Here is a 19890-nt window from a genome sequence, read left to right as displayed (position 1 = left end):
GTTGCAGAAGATGGAGGATTGGCGGACTGCGTGAATGGATCGCTTTTGTGATAGCGAAGAAGGGGGAGGGATGGGTTATGACGTTACGACAGTATCTTTACTTTCTGGCAGACGACACTCTGAACTCATCAAATATGTTACGCAGATTTGTCCGTTGTCCTCACCGGAAGTTCCGAGCTGTTAAATGTTGAAAAAGTCATTGTATCATAGCACTGTCGATAATAGCATTGTCGATAATTTCTCGTCTACGAGTAGTAGCATGGAAGGACATAAAAGGCAGTCATCGAGAAGGGAGTGGGACAGGGTTGTATGTTACACACAGTCTTATTAAATCTGCATAATGAGCAAGCAGTAAATGAAACCAAGATGAAATTTCGAAAAGGAAATTAAAGTTCAGGAGAAAACAAAAACCTTCGACGTCTATCAAAGACACTTCAGTTCTGTGAGAGAGGCAAATGATTTGGAAGAGCAGCTGAACAGAAAGTATACTGTCCTCAAAACGCGGCAGAATATGTAGATCAACATAAGTAAGACAAGGGTAATGGAATGTAGTCGAATTAAGTCAGACTATGCTGAGGGAATTAGCTTAAGACATGAGACGCTGAAAGCAGTTCAGACAAGAAGAGAAGATTTTGAAATGTGATGATGCTGAAGATTAGATGCGTAGACACAGAAATTAATCAGGAGGACCTGCGTCAAATTACGAAAGAAGAAATTTATGACAATTCGACTAAAAGAAGGGATTGCTTGATAGGACACAAAAAAAACTAATTGTACATTAAAAGCCCATTTTTTTCGATCACTGAGTGCCCGGCGTTGCCCAGGTATGTATTTACTTCACTATTCTATTATTCCACTTCCTCCTCCTCCCCTCTCTGTTCATCTCCTTCCTGCTCTTCTCTATCCATCTAACCATCTTTGCTCTCTCTATCCATCTCCACCGCCTCTTCTCTATCTTCATCTCCTCCTATGTGCTGTCTCTACCCATCTCCTCCACCTCCCTCTCTGTCTATCTCCTCCTATTCTTTGTCCACTTCCTCCCCTCTATGTCCATCTACTCCTTCCCCCTCCCTATCTGGCCACCTACCTCAACCCTCTGATCTCTCCACTTTGTCAGCTCTGCTTCAATAGGATGTTGCTGGTTCTTATCCCCACGACGTTTCTTTCCGCATGTACAGTAAGTAGTATGTGTGCAGAGCTTGACCGAAATCGGTACAGTGTTTTACGAGGATATGCTGAACATACAATACATACATTTTTATCTTATGCATGGCTGTCAGTACAAGAATATGAACCTTTTACTAAAATGATATCTGATTTAGCATCGAAATAAAAATATACTTTAATGCCGTTAGCCGAATTCTGCTGCAACTGCAAAAGGCAGTCTATAACTTATCATTTGCAACAATGTATTACGTGCGAAACTGTATTCTCCGGTTATACCTCGACAAGAAATAATTGCCGCAAGGGATTTGATGCCGAAACTGTTACAAGAATTCAACTTTCATCCATAAATTCGTATCACGTGTCTGTAGGAAAGTAAGAATCATCACAACTCATTTCATTAGAATTTAAATTTAGGAGTCCTACATGATTACGTAACTTAAATTAGCTTAAGAGGTTTTGGGTTAATTCCAAAGATACTTTTTGAAACAAATAAATATTATTCGGACTAATACTCATTTTTGTTGCAAATAATCCATTTACAGAATGCTGTGCGTTCAACACACTACAGGAAAAACAGATTCCACAGTGGAAGTTGATATTATAATGGGTTCCACTTGTCGAGAACATTGAGAAACGGTGGTGTACGCGAGTGGGTAGACGCAGAGGATAGGGTGTTACGCTGGTGAAGGCTCGGCAGCAGCCCAGGGTTTTAAAGTACGGGATTTTGGTCGTCTAGTTCGCTAGTTACAGAATTTGAGATGATGTTCAAGGAATGTGACCATAGTAGGGTAATTCCATTATCAGATACGAGACGAGCCTCCATTATACAAAAAATGCCTACTCCACCAGTTCACATCACGCGGCGAACATCACGTGGTATGCGCCGCCGACCCCCACATCAGAGACGCGCTCATATTAAAGCGACTCGACAATATACGTACAGCATGCGACCTGTTTAGACAGTGCTGAGATACAGCGACGTTTTGAGGAATGTCATGCTCATCGTACTGTGACACTCGTCTAAACGTAGCGGCATCTCAACGCCACCATCCAGCTAGGAACCCAGGCGATTTTCAATACCAGATCATGTAGATCGATGGAATAGTCAACTGCCATTTCAGTCGTGCTCGTCATCTCAACACTGTAATACGAAGCACTTGCGTAGCGTGATGCGTTGTGGGACTGGAAGATAAAACAAAAAAGGCAGGCGCCTACATTCGTGCCACTGACATTTCTTCGATGAAACCTGGAGCTGTTCAGGCGCGAACTGGCCCCCCTCGTTACCGCCGTTCAAAACGGAAATGGTTTATTCGTCGACGGCACAGGGGAAGCGGGGCTGTGGCGCTGGAGGGGGCGAGTGGGTGGCGGCAGGACGCAGACTGCGAGAGCCAGGTAATTACAAGCCGGCGTCACGTGACGGTGGCCTCTGCATATTCAGGAGGCTTCCCTGGGGCCCGCCCTGATAACTTGACGGAATCGGCCTGATTCACGGGCTGACGATTTAGACCGCGCTATTCGTGGGGTCCCTAATTAACAAATTGTGCCTTCCGAAATTACCTGCTCCATTAAGCCGCGCTCTCTGCGCTGATCGTTTAATCAGTAGCCGTGCCGGCAGATAATTTTATCGTTAGCTGGCCTTCAATTTATTACTACATGACAGGCAAAACGGGAGAGGAATCACCAATAAACCGCAGAGAACCATCTGCAAGTTCAGGCAGTGCATACAGGTACAACCGCAAAGGCTGAAAAATATTCTGTTACATTCTGCAAATTAGTACACGAGCATTAGAAGGTATAACTTCTGTTTAAATACATATCCGTAATTTTATATTAATGTTCTGGCAGAGGAACATATTCTGAGCTCAAACATAATAATTTCCAACAAAATGACTTCCTTTGTGTCATCTGGCATGGACTGAGATAACATCGCTCGTTTGAAAGGCAACATTTCTCACATAGCTTCCTGAAAGACGTGGATCAACGCACTTACACTACTGTTCTAAAGTATTGCACGGCCTTGACTGCAGTGATGTTCTTTTGTTACTTACACATCTTCACGCAGAAATGTATACGTATGAGGCGTATTTTTTAAGAAAGTACCGTTTTGAAATTAAAAAAGACGTGCTAAGATATCTCAATTTTATTTTTATACAAAACCCTGCACCTTAATCTGCGCACTGAAGCCATTACAGTCTGATTCTTCCTCGTTTACGTTGTGTACTGAGTGTATAAGATGCCTCCGATAATCGTGAGTCCCGCAGACTGAAGTACGGGCTGTTATAAGATTTCTTAGTGCTAAAGGCCTAAAAGCGATGGATAATCATCGTGAGATCTGTGCAGTTTACGGAGAAAACATTAGGAGTGATGGAATAGTAAGAAAGTGGGTGAGAGCATTTAGAGATGGCCGCACAAATGTGCATGATAAACAACGGAGTGGGCGTCCTTCGGTCGTTAATAAAAGTTTGGTGCACGAAGTGGACAATAAGGTGAGAGAAAACAGACGCTTTACGATTTCCTCCTTGCGGGATGACTTTCCTAATGTTTCTCGTAGTGTTTTGTATGGCATTGTGACCGAGCTATTGAATTACCGAAAATTGTGCGCACGTTCGGTACCGAAAATGTTGACAGATGTGCACAAAACCAAACGTTTAGACAGTGCATTGACTTTCCTTGGGCGGTACCACAACGACGGTGATGATTTCTTAAGCCAAACTGCTACGGGCGATGAAACATGGGTGGCCTACGTCACACCAGAATCAAAGCAACAGTCCATGGAAGTTGAGCAAGGGCATCGTTTTGCTGCAAGACAATGCCCGTCCGCATGTGGCGAATCAGACCAAAGATCTCATCACATTTTTTCAATGGGAAACTCTAGATCATCCTCCGTACAGCGTCGATCTTGCGCCCAGTGACTACCATCTGTTCCTGCACTTGAAGGAACACCTGGGCGGTCAGCGTCTTCAAGACGATGACGAAGTCAAAACAGTGGTCAACAAGTCAGGTGGCAGACTTCTATGAGGAGGGTATTCGAAAACTGGCACAACATTATGACAAGTGCCCCAATATTGACGGAAATTATGTAGAAAAGTAGAGTAAGGTACAGGCTTACATGTAAAAATAAAATTATTGAGATATCTTATGGTATTTCCAAGAATGATTGCCTATCGAGGTTGTGGTGTCAAAACGATACATATCGAATGTGCGATCGTAAATCGATCATGCGACTTTGTTGGCGGGCGTTGTGATAAATTACTTGTGATCGTTATTTTTATCTGTTTTCCGTCGTTCCCTTACTTGCTGTAAATTACATACCTCCGCGAATTATTTGTGAGTTGCTAGGGAATCCCAGACGATTTGTGTCGTTAGTGAGTGGGATGTCTGCTGTTCTTGAGGATTCTTCGACGGATTCTCTCACATGGAAAATTCTAATTCCATGTTTATCCAGCGTAGAAAATTGTTCGACTTTTTGTTGCAAATATGGATTACTACCGGATGAGGAAAGAAGGGACTGTGTAGACTGTGGTGGTGCGAAGCCTGTGAAACTCCGTAAGAACAGATCCGATGCTGAAATACCGTTTACAATTTCATTGCGGACATTGTGGGAAACGAAGGAGTACCAGGAAGAATACATGGTTCTTCCAGACTATCCATCCAGACCACTGTAATGGACTTTCACATGGTGACAACATCGACGACGAGTAAGGTAAGTCGTCTCCTTTTCAATTACAAGTGTTTTTGTAACGCTCTTCTTCTGTCGTTGCTGTAGCGACCACCCTAAACTAACTTATAACGTCTGCCACCAGAGTCGCATGATCGATTTACGATCGCACGTTCGATATGTATCGTTTGGACACCGCAACTTCGATAGGCAATCATTCTTGGAAATTACCTATCTTAGCATGTCTTTTTATAATTTCAAAACGGTACTTATTAAAAACACGCCTCGTATTTGTTTGTTTATTTTTGAGGGGAGGGGGAGAGGGGCAGGCAACATCGCTAAGCAACAGTGTGATCTCATACTGGCGATTTTCGACTCATAAAGTGCTCTGTGTTAACTGAGGTTTGGCGTTCGCTAGTCCTAAAAGTATCGTTGGTTTTTTTTTAAATTTTCTACCGCCTGTGCGTGTGTGGATTTACCGTCACGGTGTAAACTCTTGAATTAACCCCCTAGAAAGAAAAAGTGCATTGAGGTTTTACACAACGAGACCTAAACAACACAAATTGCGAAGAGATTAAACTGTTCGAGGTCAGCTATGAGTCTAAATCTGCAGCGCTGACGGCCAAGAAAACATGAAAAATTTAACACGAAGCGAGCGCCCACGTATTTCTTCGCCCCGGAAGCGCAGAATACTTCGACTAAGCCGGAAAAAGAGAAGTGCTAATTAAGCTGAAATGGAAAAAGCATGGCAGAAGACAACGGGAGTTGGTTCCAGCTCTTCAGTTGTTGGGAGAAGAGTTTGCAATGAGAATGAAAGCTTGAGTTGCCAAGATGAAGCCATTTTCAACTGCTGAAACGAAGGAAAAGAGACTGGCATGGAGCAGACGGCACGTAAAATGGACAAAAGACCATTGGAGGTTCCACCAGAAAGCCGATTTTCCATGATGAGTGACAGACCACAGTTCGTCAGGTTTTAACCTAATGGAGGGATGCCTTGTGTGAACCATGAAAAATGCTCCGTCGGTAATGGTGTGGGGAGCAAGGACATACCAAAGTGTTGGAAGGCTGTATTTTGTTCTGGGAGCAGTAAGGAGTGATCAAAAAAGTTTTGATTCGGCGCCCTCTGATAGTCACTGCACGTGATGCTTTCCCAGATGCGCAGTGGATTTTCCAAAATGATCTGGCTCTGTGTCACACATCAAAAAAGGTGAATTTTAGTTATTTTATTGTTGTAATACAATTTCTAAGGTTACTGCTGTTACATATCGTCCAAATCTATCATTTCAGAATCGTCCTGTCATGACTGCATTCGCTATCAGATAACTTCAGTGCCCAGGAAATTCACCAGACCTTAATCCAATTGAGAATTTGTGACAACTGGTTCGGAAAGGGGTTCAGAAGTAGCAGCTTGCCACAAAACAGGAGCCGTTGGAGGTAATTGTGAATGTGTGGCACCATGAAATTGATATCAATACCATTACAAAACTGATCGATTCTAGGCGTGACAAGAGTGAAGGCTGTTAAAGAGCCAGGGAGAGTCCAACAAAATACTAAGTTCATTACTAATGAATAATGCACTTGCGATACACAATATATTTTACGCTATGACGAAATTAAATGGAAATTTCATCAAAATATTTAAATGTACGTACTGCTGACATACTCCTTGAATTAAAATATTACAAACAATCTTGTCCTTCATTATAATATTCCCTCTGACTTTTTGACTATACTCCTTTAATAAATATTTGAAATTTTAAAGACGAATGGGTTTTTAAAGTTCTGTACCAAAATTCCTAAAATTCTATACGGATGTGCAATATTTTAAAACAGAAGTACATGTACTTGCAATATTTTTTGACAGTGAAAAAGCATTTGAGTCAGTACCACGCCAACGCTTATTCATGAAACCTTCATTATATAGGGTAGCAAACAAAATTTGTGACTAGACTGAGGATTTTTAGGTACGGAGGGTACAGCACGGAGAGTCATGAACAGACATAGAAGTAACTTCAGGCTAACAACACCGAGGTCTTTTGAAGCCCTTGTTGTGTGTTAATGGCCAGGCAACCAATGTAAATTCTAACCTCAGATTTTTTTGGCAGATGATGCAGTTATCTGTGAGACACTGTTCGAAAAAAGCTATACAAATTTTAAGCCTGATAAGACTTTAAAGTGGTGCAAAGATTGACTTCAAACGTTCAGAAAAGGAAAATTTTGGACTCGACAAAACGAAAGAACGTAGCATCTAGTGAGTACAATACCAGTAAGTCGTACATGGAATCGCTGATTCATACAAATACCTGGATGTAACAATCTGTAGAGGTATGAAACAGAACTATTGGGGAGGTTCAGTCGTATCTAAAGCAGGTGGTAAACTTTGGTTCATTGGTAGGAAACTGGGATAATGTAACCAGTCTGCAAAAGAAATTGCTGACGAAACGTTTGTGCAGTCTATCCTAAAATATGGCTCAGGAGTGTGGGACACATAAACATTACTAACAAGGTACGTCAACAGATTAAAAAAAAAAAAAGAAAATGAAAGGGGGGCGGCACATATGGTCACAGGTTTTCTGACCACGTGGACAGCGTCGAAAGTGGTTCAAATGGCTCTGAGCACTAAGGGACTAAACTTCTGAGGTCACCAGTCCCCTAGAACTTAGAACTACTTAAACCTAACTAACCTAAGGACACCACACACACACCCATGTCCAAGGCAGGTTTCGAACCTGCGACCTTAGCGGTCGCGCCGTTCCAGACTGAAGCGCCTAGAACCGCTCGGCCACCCCGGCCGGCAGCTAGGCTACTGTTTGCGTTATGTGTCCCCCAGGATTAGTTGTATACCATACGCTTGCACGGGGATCATCCTGACCGTGGACAGCGTCACTGACGCCGGAAAGCTTGAACTGGTAGACAATTGAAGATACACGCCCAGTACCCCGCAAAACCTGCTTCTAACGTTTCAAGAACGATCATTAAGTGAGCAATCTACGAATTTACTACATACACTTACGTATCGCTCCAGTAGGAAGCTAATTACACCGCACACAGAGGCGTTTAACCAGTCAGTCTTCCTGTGCTCGATACGCGAATGGCACTGGAAGAAACCCTAGCACATGGTACAATGGAAGGTATCACCTGCTGCACACTTCTCAGTGCTTTGCCGAGTACTAATGTAGATGTAGGTAGTGTCCGAAAAGGAACTTTAACTTATTATTTATGTAGAACGGTGCACATAGGAGCACTAACGATTCTGCAGCACACCTAATTAATTTTCCAATTTTTCACAAAATTTTCGCACATATCACCTTTATATGTCAACATTAGGCTTCAAATGTTTTCCAGTGTTTTCTGTCAGATGGGCATACTCGTAAGCTATTCATCCGCGGAATCTCTGGCAAATATTTTCGGGAAAGAGACAATGTCTCTGTAGGCAAAATTAGCAGTATTGCGTGAGTTCTCTCTTCTAATTTCCGTTTTGCAATAATATGATCTTCTATGACCGAAGTCGAGAGAGACTAGGTGGAGGACAAGCGTTCCTTCAGGCTGTAATTACCAGTCTTAAAGATCTGTGGTCCGCAAAAACATGTCGAAGTGAACACTCGAAACATTTCCCCGTAGCACTGACACGGTGCCAGTCCTCCATAAAATTGTGCAAAAAATCCGATCCTCCCTTTTTCTTCTTACAGAGCAACATCTCCTACAGTTAAATTGAAATGAAGCTACGTAACAGTTGAGACAAGAAGAAACAGCTGCTCCGTAAGGGGGATGTGTGCCCAAATGTAAACCGGCACGTAGCAACCAACTTGTCTGGAGTCTCATAACTGCAACGTTTCCCTAGCACACTTCGAGTATTACAGTTCGTCCCGTTGGCTGTGCGGTTCGGCCGGCATTATTTGATAGCCAATTTCCTGTACGTTCGTCACAGTTATCCCCTTCTTGGGAACAGTCTGCCACAAAGCAATTGCTGGAGGGTTCAACGGGAAATTACATTCCCTTGATATACTGTGGAGAAGATGAGCGTTTAACGTCCCGTCGACGACGATGTCATTACAGACAGAGAACAAACTCGAACTGGTGAAGGAAATAGACCAGGTTGTTGTGACTTGGCAAGACAGCCAAGTCACTATGAGAGGAAGCCGAAAGGCACGCGCTTAAGCTCACGCAGGCTGGCGCGAGGTCTGGGACAGTTAAGGGAATTAATAATAGCAAATAAAGTACGTAGTTGATATAATACTTAACTTTAATCCACAATTGTAGAACATCTCTCTTGACGGTACATGTTATAGCCACAATATAAAATAATATCAAAGGCTATGGCGCCTTGCTAGGTCGTAGCAAATGACGTAGCTGAAGGCTATGCTAACTATCGTCTCGGCAAATGAGAGCGTAGTTGTCAGTGATCCATCTCTGGCAAAGTCGGCTGTACAACTGGGGCGAGTGCTAGTAAGTCTCTCTAGACCTGCCGTGTGGCGGCGCTCGGTCTGCAATCACTGACAGTGGCGACACGCGGGTCCGACGTATACTACAGGACCGCGGCCGATTTAAAGGCTACCACCTAGCAAGTGTGGTGTCTGGCGGTGACACCAGACAGGTCATGCAGACACTTGCCTTAATCGATTTAGGGAAACCACGGCAAACATCAAATCTAGGAGACCGGGGTGCATGAGGTCGGGAACGGGGGGTTTAAGTCAATATCCTCTCGAACGCGAGTCCAGCGTCTTGACCACTGCACCTCCTCGTTCGGTTTTATGTAAAAGAGAGAAGAATTCGTGTGAACTGCCTATCCGTTTACAGTGATTACTGTCCTGTGGTAGCTCATATTTCAGATGTATGTAAACAGCTAATTTTGAAGAGGTGTTTGGAAACAGCCTGGCATTTTTCGCAAAGAGAACAGAAAACACTGAAATCAAACGGTTTCAATTAAATCAAAAGCTGAAACTGCAACTCACCGTAATAACAAATCTATGCTCTCAACGAGACTTGTCGTGTGATCACGCCTATTTTCGTCTGAATCTTGTATGTAACGAAGATCTCAAAATATTCTGGAAAGCGTCTCTCGTACCTTAGAAATGAAATAGCTTCAAGCAGAAGTAACTTTTTATTTCACTTAATGTATTTGTGAGAAAGTTTACGTTTAACAGAGCTAAAGCAAACTTAAACATTCGGCTGATGCGCAAATTCCCCGAGGTACTTTTGCTTGACGTCAGCACTCGGTTGGATTACTGCGTACTAATATTGCTTCTGCACTTTTTAAAACAAATTTGTCAGGGTACCGATACACGTAGCATGAGATTTTTTAAGAGTAGTTGTATAGAAACTATCTGTTATGATAGACTGAAACGACGACTTAAAACGCATAGATGAAAACATCAAGGAGTACCGAAGCAAATGGAAAGATCATGTCACAATAATGAACGAAATTAGAATGGCTACAATAATAATGATTTATCGATCAATAAGGATAATATTCAATACGTAGACCAAGAAAGAAGTGGAGAGATCAAATAGAAACTAACCACAGACAACGGAGGCACTGAACAAGATGACGTATCAGGCAAAGACTAACACTTTGAGAAGAAGGTGGTATGAGACAAATTTTAAAACCTGGGTGTTGTCGATAATGCCCCTTAGGTTCTCTCCTAATCCGAAAAAAGCTTGTGGATACCTGCCGAAATAGTTTAAGGACTACGTTCTTGGTACTGCAGGCTCTGTGTTCGTTAAGTGACTAACATTACTTCGGTACTTGTTACGCTGTAGTTATATCCGATACTAAAATACCGGTCGAATTGATGAAAACCTAGGTGACTTTTAGGAGCCTGTGTTGTGCAGTGAATAAGTCTCCCTGGTAATTTACACACTGTAAGATCCCAGAGTGTTCAGAATTATCGCTCAGTCTCTTTTGTGGTTGCTGAATCGGTTCTTGGTAGTACAACCAAGTGAACTGACAGCACCTTTCGGACCGCATAAGAGTAGCAAATGAGCTTGAAAACCAAAATCTAGATAGTTTACAATACAACATACGAAAAATCGGCAAAACTTCGTTTTAAAAAAAAAAAACAGAAATGACTGCATTGTTACACGAAAACCCCATAGGGTTATTCCAAGTAATATTCAACATGAGAATTTTGTGAATAGTTAAAATGTAAAGAAACGTACCCAAAAGAAATTATCATAAAGAGACACATCGACATGGGGGAACAGAGGGTGGGCAAAATAAACTCGCCGGAAATTATTTTCAATAAGACCGACGGGGGATTGACGCTTGCTGATGAACGTCGCACAAGACGCTGCACATGGCCACCACTGACGTCGATTTATGAAACAGTGGTACATGTGTAACGTATCTGCATGAGGGACAGCAGCAACGGCATTTTCCTTATTCTGTTGCAGCTCTTCCAGTGCGTGAGAATTGTCTGAGTGCACCTGACCCTTCAGTTTGTCCCGCAGGTAAAAAATCACAGGGAGAGACGTCAGGCAGTCGAGGTTGCCGAGGGGCACTACTCCCTCTGCCGATTGTTCTTACCTCACAGAACACGTCATTAACTCGTGACAAAGCTGTCAAGACAGTGTGCGCTGTTGCTCCGTCTTGCTGAAATTATCTGTATAGTCGTTCACCTTTTGTGAATTGGTCCACAGATGGATTAGTTTCTGGACAAACCGGTTAGCATTAACAGTTTGGTGAAAGAATCGTTTTACGAGACATTACGCACCTAATACCAGTTTTAAGATTATACAACGACTCTTCGAAGCTCTCACAGGGATTTTCTGATGACGCATGTTCTTTGAATTACACACGCTAGAAGGGTAAAACAGGCCTCATCAGAAGAACTGAAAAATTAAAGTTCGTCTGTACGCTTTAACTCGTGCACAGCACTAAACTTATAAGGATACAGATGCAGATAATTTTTGGTACTGTCTCGACACATCGATCTCTTTGCACATACAAATGATGAGATTTCGTCTTTTTTAAGCTTTCTCCACTCGAGGAAACTTTGCTGCTTTTCGAACTCGTTTTCGGATAGTTACGGTTTTCATTCGCTACAGACACCGTTTCGCGTCAATTTGCCACTAAGATTTGCATTACAAACTTTTCCTGAAGGTCTTGCCAAAACGCTTCCAGTCTTAAAACTCTTGCACAAACAATTTCGCACACATTTTATTACTAATTGTTCTTCGCGCAACACTCGACAATGAACAATTGCTGTTTTATCGTGAGCACCATTTTGCTTTGTATTCAACTCTTCTCTACACACGCCTGCTCTTGTCACACACTCAGACGTTATGACGTAGCGAAATACTCGGAACAGAGCACGCGCAGAACGGTATCAGCAACCGTATCGTGCACCGGAATTACAGTTTCGAGCATTTTCTGTGACAGGTAGTTATTCCGTTTATTAGCAAGGATCAATTCTGTGTCAATTTTACAAGTATCTTCCGGGCCAGATTTACTGTGGTACAGCTAATGAGATTTTGTGGCTAATTAGATTAGCAGAACCGTCACAAGATTGATAATTGTTACGAAGGTAGGACGCAGTAATTAAGCCTCGCTCCATGTTCAGTGGATTGTTTTAATGGTTGCTGATAGTGACCGTAGCTTTGTTTCTGTGTCCTTGAGCACCCAGCATGCTTCGGCGACGCATTCCGTGGCAGCAGCAACATCCAAGCTTGACTTACTTTTGGACAAGCGAAACGTTTGAGCTGTATTGAAAAGAACGAAGCTCCCTCAAGAGAAGCGAGTTAATTTCGGTTCGCCCAGCGAAAGTTGAATATGAAGCATAATGTAGAGCCACAGCTGCGTTTATTGTGCTCCGAAAATCCTCATGTTCAGGTCGATAAACACGTTAATCTATCGGCTGTTCATGTGTGGTGTGGTGTGGTGTGGTGTGGTGTGGTCTGCCCTGGTCTGTCATCGTGCGACATGAATGGGCCATTATTCTTTGAAGGTTCCGTAACTGGTGAGGCGTATCTTCGCATGCTGCAAACATCGATTTTAGCTGCAATCCGAGAGGTGTTCGGAAATGGAAGATTTTACGTACAACAAGCTGGCGCTCCGCCTCACTACAACGGAGGTGTCAGAGCCTCCTTGGATGAAAATCTACCTGGACGATGGATAGGTCGAAGAGGAGCTGCCGAGTACCCACCACGGTCGCCAGACCTTACAACTTTTGAGTCTACCTATGGGGGACCTTAAAAAACTATCGAGGAGTTTTAACATTATGTGATAGCCCTACCATTTTAAATCATTCACTAACCGAGCAGTCGCTCAGCAACAGCTATAGTTAGCAAATAACGTCCTATGACGTGACGTGTTTATTGTGGAAGATCCGTCAGAGATACAGTGAATTATTGGCTTTGAAAGCAGCTGCGCGAAAGGCGGACAACAGAAGAACATTTTTACACATTCTTCTAATGAACGAGGTATTTTCGATGAACAGTTACTCATTCTTCTGTCTCCCGTAATTGGCGTCGGGCACGCATGTCTTGCCACCGTATTATTATTGTTTAAAAAATATTACTTTGGTGTAATGTTAAAGTGCCATACTGCATAGCAGTAGATTCATGTGAAGCTATATTGTGGGACGTGTATCTGGAAATGTTGAAAGATATAAGTTCGTTATATATCGACTCCATAAATTCAAAGTTAAATGGAACTTGTGTATGGATTAATTATTTAGTATAGAACCAATGTCTCACTACTTCATGACCATACTTATTTAATTTTCTTTTATGTTTCTGCAAATTTTGATGGTTCACAGTCACAAATTGCTTCGCCGAAATCGGACGGCAGTTGCATACGGCGAAAAAGTTTCTCCGCACCTTATTCTAGTGGTAAATGCATGATAAACTTAGGTCCCTTAGGAAATTCATGTTGAGCTATCCAAAAACAATTATATTTTCAATAGTCATTTAGCCCAGACCAGTAAAGGTATTCAAAACCACTACAATAACTAGTTATGTCTACTGGCCTAAAATGCAATATATATATATATATATATATATATATATATATATATATATATATATATATACACACACCATTATTTGCTCTTCTCTGGAAATATATTTCCACCGCCAATTCTAGCTATATGTTAACGCACAAAAGTAAATATATTGTTATAGAGTCCTGTGCGGCTATCACACCGGCAACACTGATAGCCGAGGTGCGGTCAACAATGCAGCAGCATCGAGGCTGCTAATGGGGGTCACTTTGAACAAATAAAAAGCCTCTGCCCCGTGCAAGAATTGTAACAATATGTTACTTTGTTCAATTAATACTGACTATGAAAGAGTGGCTACATTTTTCTGGACACACACACACACACACACAAAAATATATATTACTGCTGTTACACGAGTGGTTTCGAAATGAAACCTCTGGAGCAGTATGTACTTTCGAACTGGAATTTATTGAATTTTAGGCCCATTTTTGCTTGTTATTTAGGATTACAATTTGTTTTAGGCATTATGAGTTCACAGAAGGATAGAGATGTGGAACTGTGTCTAGAAGAAACGCGAAATTGCTTTCAAATATATCCCTTGAAATGACGAGTGTTCGAAACTGTATCTCCCAGTAGTTTCAAAGTGAATCCACAACTTTAGAACAATTGATTGTTTATTCTTTGCCAATTTCTTCTTGTATTCGTTGCTTACTGTTGTGATACAGGACAATTTCGTGAAGGATTTTAAAATTACATTTTTTTATATTCTTGAGACTCAAAGGGTTAACCAATGTGCAAATGCTGAATGTGACGATATATTTGAGTCTTTAGTCACCTTTTCACTAAACTGCGTGAGACCGGTCCTGTACCCAGCAGTCACGTTTCATATTACATGTGCACGACTTCTGCCCTTACCATTTACACCGGATTCAACACCTCCTAGAAGGAGACGACGGTGGACGGTTGGAATTTTGTCATTGGATCCTTACAAGTCATCGCAAGTAATCGTATTAATACAGTTTAAAACACTTCCACTCGTATCGGTGCCAGTAATTAACACCTGACGACAGCACAAATATCTCTGTGGAGACACTTTTTCGAAAACGGTTCTCTGTAAATATATGATCCGGTACGATACGACAATCAGCTGACTGGGTGTCTTGTGTTGTCCTAGGGTCCTACAAGGGCCCGTTATCTAGTCTTTCTTGAAAACGAGCTTCCAGCATTAGTGGAACAGGTTCCTTCGGCTACAAGGATGAGTATGTTTTTCCAGCATGATGGAGCCCTTATGCATCCCAGTCGTCAGGTGTACACATCATCTACATCACCTCAACCTAACGTTCCCCAGAAGATACATCGGCAAAATTGGTCACGTTTCTTGAGCACTAAGATCTCGGGAGCTAGTTTCTTAAGGTATTTGCCTGTGGTGACGGCTGAAAGACGAAATCTACAAAGAAAAAGTGGACGCAAGAGATGAACAGTGGTGCCTCCATAAAAGAAAGGCTAGATTGCCCGAGAAGAGTTACACGCGCTGTCAAGCGAACTCGAAAGTGTATTCGGTTTACACTCTAACACCTCTGTCACTGCAACCAATAAAAATAGGGCACATGTATTATGGAGTGTTTTATTCGAGTAACGTTATAGCGCCACCATCTCCTAAGACATTTACTGTTTGTCTTGACATGCTCCGTGTATTGCAAAATAAAACCGTTCATAAGGATAAAAACAATTACAACCGTTTATATGGGGAAGCATTTAAAACAGGCAACTATCGTCATCTTCGTATACTTCCAGTGAGCCGAATAGATTGTTTATGAACAATCTGCCTTCATCTTGCTCCCTCTACATATACTTCTTGTCTTGATATTGTTTCCCAGTTTTCTCCTCCAGTCTTCAGATCTTCCTTAATCTGACCCAGCCTTCTTTTTCTCGCAAGTCCTATACCTTTTTTGTCCTGCACATTTCAATCCAAATACTGTTAAAGGTTTTCCACTGCATTGCGTGGTGATAGAGCAACCAATATGTGGCATGAGGAGAAGAAACCAAGTCTGAGTTGCGAGGCTGAAATTAATTTTACTTATTCACCAAAGACGAGCGTCTCGCATTATTCGAAGACATTTTCAGACTGGCCGATTAATTTAGATAAGCAAGTTATGGATATCGGTGAAAAAACATCCGCATAAATAAATTGCCCTCGTCACGTGCAAGAAAAATACTCGAGGCTGATACATGCTCCTGTCATGTATTTAAAAGTGTTACACCCGATAACCTTGCCGGGACGCGTAATGTGGTCCAGTGAAAACAAGGCAGGATCAGGCCCTATAATCTGTCACATGGCAAATATGCTGGAAGACTCGCTCTACATTCTGCGGCCACATACTTGTATTGTATTTTATGTTAACCGGGGACCTAGAAACGACGGAGAGGCTCCTTCCCCGCCGCAGCCACAGTGGTCCACAACCCCACGACGACTACCGCAGTCCACTTCACACCTCCGCCGCCCCACACCGAACCCAGGGTTATCGTGCGGTTCGGCCCCCGGTGGACCCCCCAGGGAACGTCTCACACCAGACGAGTGTAGCCCCTATGTTTGCGTGGTAGAGTAATGGTGGTGTACGCGTACGTGGAGAACTTGTTTGTGCAGTAATCGCCGGTATAGTGTAGCTGAGGCGGAATAAGGGGAACCAGCCCGCATTCGCCGAGGCAGATGGAAAACCGCCTAAAAACTATCCACAGACTGGCCGGTTCACCGGACCTCGATACAAATCCGCCGGGCGGATTCGTGCCGGGGACCAGGCGCTCCTTCCCGCCCGGAAAGCCGGGCCACATACTTACTGAATATCCAGTACTATTCAGCACTCGGTATGTGGACGCAACATACAGAAGGACGCTTCCAGCATATTTACCGTCTGACATGGCACGGGCCTGATTCTGCTTTGTATTCACTGGACCACATTACGCGTCCCGGTAGGGTTATCGGGTGTTACACTTTTAAATACATGACAGGAGCATGTATGAGCCTCGACTATTTTTCTTGCACTTGACGGGGGCAATTTATTTATGCGCATGTTTCCTCATCGGTATTCACAACTTGCTTATCTACATTTACCGCCCAATATGAAGATGAATTAGGCAAAAAGCGTGTCCTTAATGAACAAATAAATACTGATTTCAGCATCGTGCCCAAGGCTTCTCTTCCTCTATTAATGTTCTGACAGGCAGTTAATCTACAGCACTTTCAGATGTCCAAACCACTTGAGCTGTGCATCACTTAGAGACAATGGCATCTCACCTCTGATGACTTCATTGCTATTTTCTCTCTTCTCGTGTACTGCACTGGTGATGGCAGTAACTTCATTTCATATTATTGTAACTTGCACAAATCTGCACTGTTAATTAAACAGCACTCAAAGCTGTACTCCCTAGCTCCGCACAAGATTCCGTACTTTACGAATCATTATCAATTTTTAATTTTTTTTCTGCTTTCAAACGCTCATTTCGGCATCTTTTGGATATGACAAAGATACCGTTTGAAAACGGACGCTGTTGGCCAACTTGTCGGACCTGAATACTGTTTCGTCGCTGACCATTTGTACGGACAATATTCCCGTCCAACTAAACGACGCCTGCCTACTGCCAGCTAGTGTCTAAAAATAGAACGAGAATTGCTAGACGTCTGCGGGGGCTGGTGAACGGCGCAGAGGCTAAACGAGCGAGCTGAATGAGTGAGTCATTGGCAGGAAGTGGCGTCCTTGATGGAGCCGTATCGCGCGCGCTGTTTCGCAAAGTTATCTGCCCGCTGTCGCGGGGTCACGGCACGGAGCCCACAGCTGCTAGCACAGTAGCTGCCCCCGCCTCCCCTCCCGAAAAAAACACACACACACACACACACACACACACACACACACACACACACACACAGTGCCGCCTCTCAACACCACCGACGCCAGTGGCGCCCGCGGCCCGGGTCACGCCTGGCCGCCGCCCGCCGGCAAAACCAACGGCCGTCAGCTTCCGGCAGGCCCGCCCGCGAGCAACGACCGTTTCACCACACTGCTGGCTACTCGTAATACTTCGTGTTCCTGGGTAGTTGAGAATAACCAACGTCGATAGCGAAACAGCTCGTATTTACACTACTGGTCATTAAAATTGCTACACCAAGAAGAAATGCAGATGATAGACGGGTATTCATTGGACAAATATACTATAACTGACATGCGATTACATTTTCACGCAATTTGGGTGCGTAGATCCTGAGAAATCAGTACCCAGAACAACGACCTCTGGCCGTAAGAACGGCCTCGATACGCTTCGGCATTGAGTCAAACACAGCTTGGATGGCGTGTACTGCCCATGCAGCTTCAACACGATACCACAGTTCATCAAGAGTAGTGACTGGCGTATTGTGACAAGCTAGTTGCTCGGCCACCATTCACCAGACGTTTTCAGTTGGTGAGAGATCTGGAGAATTTGCTGGCCAGGGCAGCAGTCGAACGTTTTCTCTATCCAGAAAGGCCCGTACAGTACCTGCAACATGCGGTCACGCATTATCCTGCTGAAATGTAGGGTTTCGCAGGGATCGAATGAAGGGTAGAGCCACGGGTCGTATCACATCTGAAATGTAACGTCCACTTTTCGAAGTGCCGTCAATGCGAACAAGAGGTGACCCAGACGTGTAACCAATGGCACCCAACACCATCACGCCGGGTGATACGCCAGTATGGCGATGACGAATACACGCTTCCAATGTGCGTTCACCGCGATGTCGCCAAACGCGGATGCGACCATCATGATGCTGTAAACAGAACCTGGATTCATCCGAAAAAAATGACGTTTTGCCATTCGTGCACCCAGGTTCGTCGTTGAGTACACCAACGCAGGCGCTCCTGTCTGTGATGCAGCGTTAAGGGTAACAGCAGCCATGATCTCCAAGCTGATAGTCCTGCTGCTGCAAACGTCGTCAAACTGTTCGTGCAGATGGTTGTCGTCATGCAAACGTCCCCATCTGTTGACTCGGGGATCGAGACGTGGCTGCACGATTCGTTACAGCCATGCGGATAAGATGCCTGTCATCTCGACTGCTAGTGTTACGAGGCCGTTGGGATCCAGCACGGCGTTCGGTATTACCCTCCTGAACCCACCGATACGATATTCTGCTAACAGTCATTGGATCTCGACAAACGCGAGCAGCAGTGTCGCGATACGATAAACCGCAATCGCGGTAGGCTACAATCCGACCTTTATCAAAGTCGGAAACGTGATGGCACGCATTTCTCCTCCTTACACGAGGCATGACAACAACGTTTCACCAGGCAACGCCGGTCAACTGCTGTTTGTCTATGAGAAATCGGTCGGAAACTTTCCTCATGTCAGCACGTTGTAGGTGTCGCCAGCGCCGCCAACCTTGTGTGAATGCTCTGAAAAGCTAATCGTTTGCATATGACAGCACCTTCTTCCTGTCGGTTAAATTTCGAGTCTGTAGCACGTCATCTTCGTGGTGTAGCAATTTTAATGGCCAATAGTGTAAATACAAACGAATGTTTAATATACTTTTTTTTAAATCTAGAAAAGGAAAAAAAAATTCCTAGTCCCATACAGATTCCTAAACCCATTCACATAGGCTTGAAAATTAATGAAAGTTTTTAACAGCTATCAAAATATTTCTACGATTTAAAACGAGAACAGTGGGGCGCATGCAACACGTAACACACTGAAGAGCGAAAGAAACTGGTACACTTGCTTAATATTGTGTAGGGGGCCCGCGAGCACGCAGAAGTGCCGCAACACGACGTGACATGGACTCGACTAATCTCTAAAGTAGTGCTGGAGGGAACTGACATCATGAATCCTGCAGGACTGTCGACAAAACCCGTAAGAGTACGAGGTGGGGGGGATCTCTTATCTCTTCCGAACAGCACGTTGTGCAAGGCATCCAAGATATGCTGACTAATGTTCATTTCTGGGGAGACTGGTGGCCAGTGGAAGTGTTCAAACTTAACAGAGTGCTCGTGGAGCCACTCTGTAGCAATTCTGCACGTGTGGGGTGTCGCTGGAGTTGCCGAAGTCCGTTGGAATGCATCTAGACGTATCCGGGGTCCCATATCACTCCAACTGCACACGCCC

The sequence above is a fragment of the Schistocerca piceifrons genome, chromosome 3 (assembly GCF_021461385.2).
Source record: "Schistocerca piceifrons isolate TAMUIC-IGC-003096 chromosome 3, iqSchPice1.1, whole genome shotgun sequence".
Taxonomy (NCBI): domain Eukaryota; kingdom Metazoa; phylum Arthropoda; class Insecta; order Orthoptera; family Acrididae; genus Schistocerca; species Schistocerca piceifrons.
Note: the sequence above shows the minus strand (reverse complement) of the source record.